Source organism: Rana temporaria, chromosome 5 (genome assembly GCF_905171775.1).
Source record: "Rana temporaria chromosome 5, aRanTem1.1, whole genome shotgun sequence".
Lineage (NCBI taxonomy): Eukaryota > Metazoa > Chordata > Amphibia > Anura > Ranidae > Rana > Rana temporaria.
The window spans coordinates 303,928,431-303,937,776 of record NC_053493.1 but is presented as its reverse complement, the minus strand read 5'-3'; the positions used below and the strand labels follow the sequence as shown (position 1 = coordinate 303,937,776).

Below are 9,346 nucleotides of genomic sequence, written 5' to 3'. Positions count from 1 at the left end.
TGACAGCGACTACTTTGTTACTTTACACTTGAGCCAAGTCGCTCTTACTGTGTGATTGCTGTTTAATACCATCTGAACGCAGTCGGTGTGACAGCGACTATTTTGTTACTTTACACTTGAGCCAAGTCGCTCTTACTGTGTAGTTGCTGTTTAATACCATCTGAACGCAGTTGGTGTGACAGCGACTATTTTGTTACATAACACCTGAACGCATAACTATGGCTGGAAGGACAAAGAGAGGCAGAGAGTCACGAGGGCAAGCAGGCTCTGCATCTAGAGGTAACGCTGGTGATGGATGTGGTGCATCCTCTTCAGCACGTGGCCGTGGCCGCTCGTCCTTCTTTTCGGGAGCTGGCCGTGTTGAGCCTCAACATGCTGAGAAATTAGTTGAGTGGATGACCAAGCCGTCCTCATCCTCCTCATCCTCTCTCACACAGACTGATTATAGTTTGTCTGGCAAAGCAGCTGCCAAGGCGTCCTCTACCCTCTGCACAATGGGATCACACAATCCTTCCCTAGTCCCACCGTGTCCTCCTGAGGAGTCCCCCGAACTGTTTCAACACAGTGTTGGGTACATGCTAGCTGAAGATGCACAGCGTTTTGAAGACTCCGATGACGGAACACTGATAGAGGAAGGCATTGATGTGAGCCCAGGGAGAGGGGGTGGCCGAGAGGGACAACAATCTGGGAGTGATGTTCCCCCAGCTGGAGCATACTGCCAGGTTGTCGCCAGTGATGATGAGGAGGGAGGGGATGATGAGGTCATTGACTCTACCTGGGTGCCTGGTAGGAGAGAGGAGGAGGAGGAAGAGGACGAGGCACAGGCACATCTTCAAAGAGGCAGGAAGCCCTCCAGGGGTCAGCTTAAGGGCAGTACACCAACTGCATTACGTGGCGCTGCTGTGTCTCAACGGTACAGCAAAAGTTCTTTGGTGTGGGCCTTTTTTGAAACCTGTCCATCAGATGCTACCTTTGCTGTTTGCAACATATGTCTCAAGCGTATCTCGCGTGGCCAAAACATCACCCGCTTGGGCACCACATGCTTGTCCAGACATATGTCGACCTGCCATGCAGCTCGTTGGCAGGCATACCAGAAAGACCCACACCAAAGACCAAAGCGGTCCTCCCCTTGCCCTTCTGTGACCTCAAACCCCACTAGACCCCTAGTCCTCTCTGCAGCCTGCACCGAAGGTGTAGAAATAGGTGTGTCACAACGTAGTAGTGGTAGTACATCCGGCCAATCTACTGATATTACCAGACAAATTTCCCTGCCCCAGCTGCTGCAGCGCCGAAAGAAGTACGCTCCCAGCCATCCACATGCCCAGCGGTTGAATGCTAGCTTAGCAAAATTGCTAGCACTTCAACTGCTACCTTTTCAGTTGGTAGATTCTGCCCCCTTCCGTGAGTTTGTGGAATGTGCAGTACCTCAGTGGCAAGTACCCAAACGCCACTTTTTTTCACGGAAGGCGATTCCGGCTCTCTACCGGCATGTGGAAGGCAATGTCCATACCTCGCTGGACAGGGCGGTCAGTGGTAAGGTGCATCTTACCGCTGACTCATGGTCCAGCAGGCATGGACAGGGACGTTACCTGTCTTTTACGGCCCATTGGGTGACTCTGCTGGCAGCTGGGAAGGACGCAGGTCAAGGCACAGTAGTTTTGGAGGTTGTTCCACCACCACGCCTCCAAAACACTACAACTGCTTGTGACACACCTCTCTCCTCCACCCCCTCCTCTTCTTCTTCCTCTGTGGCCTCTTCCTGTGGTGATGTTGGCTCAGAACCAGCCGTGCTCCGTAGGCGTACGACGGGCTACGCAGGAATGCAGGCCAAGAGATGCCATGCGGTCCTAGAGCTGGTGTGCTTGGGAGACAGGAGCCACACTGGGGAAGAGGTTCTTTCAGCTCTGCAGGGGCAGGCTCAGAGGTGGTTGACGCCACGCCAGCTGAAGCCTGGAATGGTGGTCAGCGATAATGGCACCAACCTCCTCTCTGCCCTGCGACGTGGAAAACTCACCCATGTGCCCTGTTTTGCGCATGTTCTCAATTTGGTGGTGCAGCGGTTCTTGGGCAGGTACCCTGGCTTACAGGATGTCCTGAGGCAGGCCAGGAAAGTCTGTGTGCATTTCCGGAGGTCATATAATGCCACTGCTCGGCTGACAGACCTCCAGAGGGAATACAACCTGCCCAAGAACCGCCTAATCTGTGACATGCCCACCAGATGGAACTCTACGTTGGCCATGCTGCAGCGGCTGCACACGCAGCAGAGGGCCATCAATGAGTACCTGTGCCAATATGGCAGCAGAACTGGCTCAGGGGAGCTTGGGTTTTTTTCACCACGCCAGTGGGCCTTGATCAGGGATGCATGCACTGTCCTGTCACCATTTGAGGAGGCCACGAGGATGGTGAGCAGTGACAGTGCATGCATCAGTGAGACTGTCCCGCTTATTCACATGTTGGAGCACACCCTACGTGGAATAATGGACAGGGCCCTTGAGGCAGAACAGAGGGAGGAAGAGGAGGACTTCCTTACCTCTCAAGGCCCCCTTTATCCAGACACTGTTCCTGCTTTCCCACCTGGAACACAGGAAGAGGAGGAGGAGGATGAGGAAGAGGAGGAGGAGGAGGAGGAGGATTGTATCAGCAGCATGGAGGTGGAGCCTAGCACTCAGCATCAACAGCAGCAGTCTTCAAGGGATCATTTACAGTCCCAAGGAACACGTGGACTTTTACGTGGCTGGGATGAGGTGGCTGAGGATCCTGTCGTCCTCAGTGACCCAGAGGACTGTGCCCCGAATGCCTCTGCAAACCTACGCTGCATGGCCTCCCTGATTCTGCAAAGCCTGCGTAAGGATCCTCGTGTACGTGCTATCAAGGAGAGGGATCATTACTGGCTGGCAACTCTCCTTGATCCACGCTACAAGAGTAAGGTAACGGATCTTATGTTGCCATCGCAGAGGGAGCAGAAAATGAAACTACTGCGGGAGGCCTTGCAGAAGGGTCTGTGCAATGCGTTCCCAGAACCGGGGGGATTACCAAAACCTGGCCCTGGACAACGTCTTGCTGAGGCTTCGGTGAGTCAGAGAAGGAGCGGTGGAGAAGGTGGCCGTCTGAGCGATGCGTTCAGACAATTTTTTTGTCCGCAGCCCCAAGGTCTGACCGGTTCCAGCAACCATCGCCAGCGTCTGGTTTACATGGTCCGGGAATACCTAGCGGCAAGATCCGACTTGGACACCTTCCCCACGAAAAATCCTCTGGCTTACTGGGTCTTGAGGATGGATCACTGGCCAGAGCTTGCACAGTACGCAATTGAGCTACTGGCTTGCCCTGCATCCAGTGTTATTTCAGAACGTACATTCAGTGCTGCTGGAGGCTTTGTGACCGATCACAGGGTACGCCTCTCCACCGACTCTGTTGATCGACTGACCTTCATCAAAATGAATCAGGCTTGGATAAACACCGGCTACCAAGCACCTGATGCTGATGTTACTGAATAAGAATTTTGTGTTGAAATATCAGATCCCTTTGAGACTGCTGATGCTGAGTGACTGTCCTGTTGTGCTGCTGATGGAATATCCTTCTCCTCCTCACTTTTCATGCTGTTAGCTAGTAAGAAATTTTGTTTTTCTGTGCTCCGCCACCAGTGCCTAAGGCCTAATTTTTCTGCCCCTGTTTAACAGGGGCGCCTAATAACAATTTTTGATGCAATACTTTGCACGTGGCCTAAGGCCTAATTTTTGTGCCCCTGTGTAACGGGCGTCTAATAACAATTTTTGATGCAATACTTTGCATGTGGCCTAAGGCACAATTTTTGTGCCCCTGTGTAACAGGGGCGTCTAATAACAATTTTTGATGCAATACTTTGCACGTGGCTCCTTGTTGCGCTCCAATTACAGATATTGGGAGGGGTTGCAGTGTTATGTTGCGCCTAATATCAATTTTGGATGCAATACTTTGCACGTGGCCTAAGGCCTAAGGCCTAATTTTTCTGCCCCTGTGTAACAGGGGTGTCTAATAACAATTTTTGATGCAATACTTTGCATGTGGCCTAAGGCCTAAGGCACAATTTTTGTGCCCCTGTGTAACAGGGGCGTCTAATAACAATTTTTGATGCAATACTTTGCACGTGGCCTACGGACACATTTTTATGCCCCTGTGTAACAAGGGCGCCTAATAACAATTTTTGATGCAATACTTTGCACGTGGCTCCTTGTTGCGCTCCAATTACAGATATTGGGAGGGGTTGCAGTGTTATGTTGCGCCTACGGACACATTTTTATGCCCCTGTGTAACAAGGGCGCCTAATAACAATTTTTGATGCAATACTTTGCACGTGGCTCCTTGTTGCGCTCCAATTACAGATATTGGGAGGGGTTGCAGTGTTATGTTGCGCCTACGGACACATTTTTATGCCCCTGTGTAACAAGGGCGCCTAATAACAATTTTTGATGCAATAATTTGCACGTGGCTCCTTGTTGCGCTCCAATTACAGATATTGGGAGGGGTTGCAGTGTTATGTTGCGCCTACGGACACATTTTTATGCCCCTGTGTAACAAGGGCGCCTAATAACAATTTTTGATGCAATACTTTGCACGTGGCTCCTTGTTGCGCTCCAATTACAGATATTGGGAGGGGTTGCAGTGTTATGTTGCGCCTACGGACACATTTTTATGCCCCTGTGTAACAAGGGCGCCTAATAACAATTTTTGATGCAATACTTTGCACGTGGCTCCTTGTTGCGCTCCAATTACAGATATTGGGAGGGGTTGCAGTGTTATGTTGCGCCTACGGACACATTTTTATGCCCCTTTGTAACAAGGGCGCCTAATACTGTAACAATTTTTGATGCAATACTTTGCACGTGGCTCTTTGTTGCGCTACAATTACAGTATGTTTGAGGGGTGCCCTTTTTTCTACAATTTTGCTTTCCCAAAAAGATAATGCCACCCCCCCACCACCCCTAAAATAATCGAGATATTGTTCCCAGACAGCACGTGCGCAACCAGTATTAAATTACTTTGTTCTTATAATAATTTAATGTTGTGCAGGGACATTTCTAAACATGTGCCACTACTAGAGACACACAGCAGGTGTGATATTTGAAGGAATTTTTCATTTTTTTTTTTTCACTTTAAACATCATTAAAATCGCTGCTCCGCAAAAACGTCTGTTTTTAAAATATTTTTTTCGATTGATACATGTTCCCTGGGGCAAGACCCGGGTTCTGAAAGACGTTTACCAACATTAAATTGAATATTGGTCTTTAAAATGATCGTTTTTGAATTCGAACGTTCGAGTCCCATAGACTTCAATGGGGTTCTAAATGTTCGCGCGAACCCGCGGTCTGTTCGAACGTTCTGATGCGAACCGAACCCGGGTATGTTCGGCTCATCCCTATATATATATATATATACACTGTATATCTAATATATATATGTATATATATATCTGTTTCAAGGCTTTGGCTCGCCTAAACCAAGATCAATAAATAATGTAGTCTTTTTTAAAGCAAGTAAATTTTTGTACATTTTTTATTTGCTTTGCATAAATATATATACATGCAGACAATGGACAATCTGGACTAAATTCAATTTACCATTATGGTTTTGGACTAGGAAACTGTCCAAAACTGGAACTGAAGAAGCTCAAAATAGCATGTGAAGGGCATGCAAAATCCATGCAAGCAGTGTCTTGCTGCAACATTAACTGCAGACCTCATCTCATTTAATCTAAAATACTAGCAGTATAGCATAGTGTCCTATAGTCTTATGCCGCGTACACACGATTGGAAATTCCAACAAGAAAACCGTAGACTTTTTTCAGACGGAATTTTGGCTCAAACTTATGTTGCATACACACGGTCACACCAAATTCCGACCGTCAAGAACGCGGTGACATACAACACGAGCTGAAAAAAAGGTAATTCAATGATTCCAAGCATGTGTCGAATTGATTCCGAGCATGCATGTTTTTTTGCGCATAGGAATTGCATACAGATGATCGGAATTTCCGACAAGAACCACCTCTCAAATTTTTGCTGTCGGAAATTCCGACAGAAAAAGTCAGATGGGGCCTACGCACGGTCGGAATTTCCGACAAAAAGCTCACATCTTACTTTTCTTGTTGGAAATTCCGACCATGTGTTTGCGGCATAAGACATTAACAACCCGAACAATACTAGAGTAGTCAGTTTGAATCCCAACCACAGCACAACCTGCATGAAGTTTTGCACAGTCTGCCTGTGTGAAGTTCCTCCAGACACTCTTATCTCCTCCAATACTTCAAAGACATGCTGATTTGCTCCTGTCTAAATTGACCCTAGTATGTGTATGTATGAATTTCTTCTTAACCTTTTGGCCAGGATCAAGTGTAGTATCTGTTCTTATCGGTTGTCGAGAGGAAGAACGCTGGCATCCTTTAAGCAGGGAGCTGCTGGTTAGTATTTTCCTGATGTAATAAGATGGGAATGGAAGGGGGGACCCATTCCCTCCAAGGTTGAATCTGGCTTGGTTTACAATGCTTGTCCCTGGTTGATGGAAAGGATCTTCCTAAGTTCTAATGCCTTCCTGAATTGAATGGGGCTGCATTTGTTTGGCCTGGGGCCGGGAAGTGCAAGGTGGTGGTGCTGGGAGAACACTTTTGGGCTGCATCACACCATTGGTGTATCACTGGCACACGATCATATCACCTCATACTTTTCTTGCACAATGCCTTTGGGTGGGCCTTTTGGTTAACCAGGGACATTTTTATACTGGCCGAGTGACATGCTGTGCATTGCACATGGCATCTTTTTCTTTCTTGTCACATTTTTATGTCACAAGCATTTGCACTGCATGTTTTTTTGTGTGTGACAGATGGTACAGGTGATTTTTCTTCTCCTTCTAGCTTGCCTCAGGTGGAATCTTTGGTGGGTCTACTGGAAGATGGTAAGCCCTATCTTTTTAAGCATTATTCAGTATATTCAAGAGAGGCTCTGCTGGATTGCAGTACATCTTTTAGTCAGACAAGGGAATTGTAAAGTTTTGTGCAACCCCTACTCCAGGCCTGGTGAGATAAATCCTACTCATCCTCAGCTAATGTGCACCAATCTACTCCTGCCACTAGACACCAGTTTTCTCCAAGATCCCCCCTCTCCCTTTCCCATAGCAACCACAGCTGCAGTTCAATATATCTTGCTTCCAACTGTACATCTTTACACTGTCTCCACTAGCTGCATTTTCCCTAATCTATTGAAGACTCCATCTATTGCTTAATTGCCCGTGGCAACCCCTCAGAAACCCTTATTTTCAACTGCTACCCCTTTTTCACCATCTCTCAGTACTGTTACTACTCCTGCATCAGCTGCACAATCTGTTCATAGCCCTGCAATTACTCACAGGACTCCAGTGACCAAACATTAAGACAAAAAAAGTTTTTCCCAACCCATACAATTCTGCCACTATCCACTCCTGTTTCAGTCAGATACTGTGCTAGTTCCTGTCTCCATGCTTGCTGATCAGGTCCAGTCTGCCTCCACGCTACCTAAACTGGTCCAGTCTGCCTGATGCCCAGCCTGCTTTTGATGGTCTAGTGCCCATTGCCCAGTCTGCTTCTGATGGCCCAGTGCTCAATGCCCAGCCTGCCTCTGATAGTCCAGTGCCTGATGCTCAGCTTGCCTCTGATGGTCAGATGCCCAGCCCACCTCTAAAAGTCTGGCGCCTAATGCCCAGCCTGTCTCTGATAGTCCAGTGCCCAATGCTCAACCGGCCTCTGATGGTCTAGTGCCTGATGCACAGCTAGTGCCAGGGTTTGGGCCTCACCAGTTGTTAGGTCTAATATTGTTGTGCCTCCATGTTTGTTTCATGCCTGGCATGGGCTACTTATTGGGTCTAAGATCCCTATTGCTGCCTGTCCTGAGTTCCTTATGTAGCCATTTGTTTTTGTTGCACCAAGGCCTGGTAACCTGAATACACACTTTGCATGTGAGAGCTGCGTTCGTCAGTTCAGCCACAGTAGTAGAGGTCTTCTGGGGAAGGGCAACGTTCCATTTGAGCCTTGCTCTGGCCTAGGAGTTACAGTACCTTAAAAAAATATTCATACCCCTTGAAATGTTCCACATTTTGTCATGTTAAAACTAAAAACATAAATGTAAATTACCTGTGTGTAACTTAATCTCAGTATAAATACAGCTGTTTTGTGAAGCTCGCAGAAGTTTGTTAGAGAACCTTAGAGAACAAACAGCATCATGAAGGCCAAGGAACACAGTAGACAGGTTAGGGATAAAGGTGTGGAGAAGTTTAAAGCAGGGTAGGTTATAAAAAAAATCCCAAGCTTTGGACATCTCACAGAGCACTATTCAATCCATCATACGAAAATGGAAAGAGTATGGCACAACTGCAAACCTACCAAGACATGGCCATCCACCTAAAATGACAGACCGAGCAAGAAGTGCATTAATCAGAGAAGCAGCCATGAGGGTCATGGTAACTCTGGAGGAGCTGCAGAGATCCACAGCTCAGGTGGGAAAATCTGTCCACAGGACAACTATTAGTCTTTTTGGCCTTTATGGAAGAGTGGCAAGTAGAAAGCCATTGTTGAAGGAAAGCCATAAGAAGTCCCTTTGCAATTTTGGAGAAGCCATGTGGAGGACACAGCAAACATATGGGTAGGTGCTCTGGTCAGATAAGACCAAATTGTAACTTTTTGGCCTAAAAGCAAAATCACACTGCACATCACCCAGAATACGCCATGTGAAACATGGTGGTGGCAGCATCATGTTGTGGGGATGCTTTTTTTTCTACAGGGACAGAATAGCTGGTCAGAGTTGATGGGAAGATGGATGGAGCCAAATACAGGGAAATCTTAAAAGAAAACCTGTTAGAGTCTGCAAAAGACTTGAGATTGGGACAGAGGTTCACCTTCCAGCAGGACAACACTCCAAAACAGTAAGAGCTATGGAATGGTTTAGATCAAAGCATATGCATGTGTTAGAATGGTCCAGTCAAAGCCCAGACCAGAGATTCAGTATTAAGCCTTCAGGTGTCCTTTGGTTTTCCAATATTATGACATGTGTTGCATAAGGGCATTGCAAGCTCCAAATGCTGGAACTTTTCAGGGATGTGAGCGCCAGGGAGCCCAGACAGTTTTCGGACCCCAACGACGGGGTGCTCAGTGGACTTTGGGACCCCAGCGCAAAGCCAGTTAAAAAGATCAAGAGAGTCCCCAGACACCGATGAGGGGAAACCTTTTTGAACTTATCCTGCACCCACATGGACATTCGAGCTTAGGGCAAAGTGGAGTGTCCGGAGGCCGCTCCTCAAGGGGGGTCAGCTGCTGGTAGCACTGTTATTCCTACAGCCATAGAATGCA

At 47.5% G+C, this 9,346-nt stretch overlaps 1 pseudogene; it reads left to right on the top strand.

Annotated features, from left to right (window-relative positions):
* Positions 1 to 6,335: 6,335 nt before the first annotated feature.
* On the top strand, positions 6,336 to 6,483 carry LOC120942253 (annotated as a pseudogene).
* Positions 6,484 to 9,346: the final 2,863 nt, after the last annotated feature.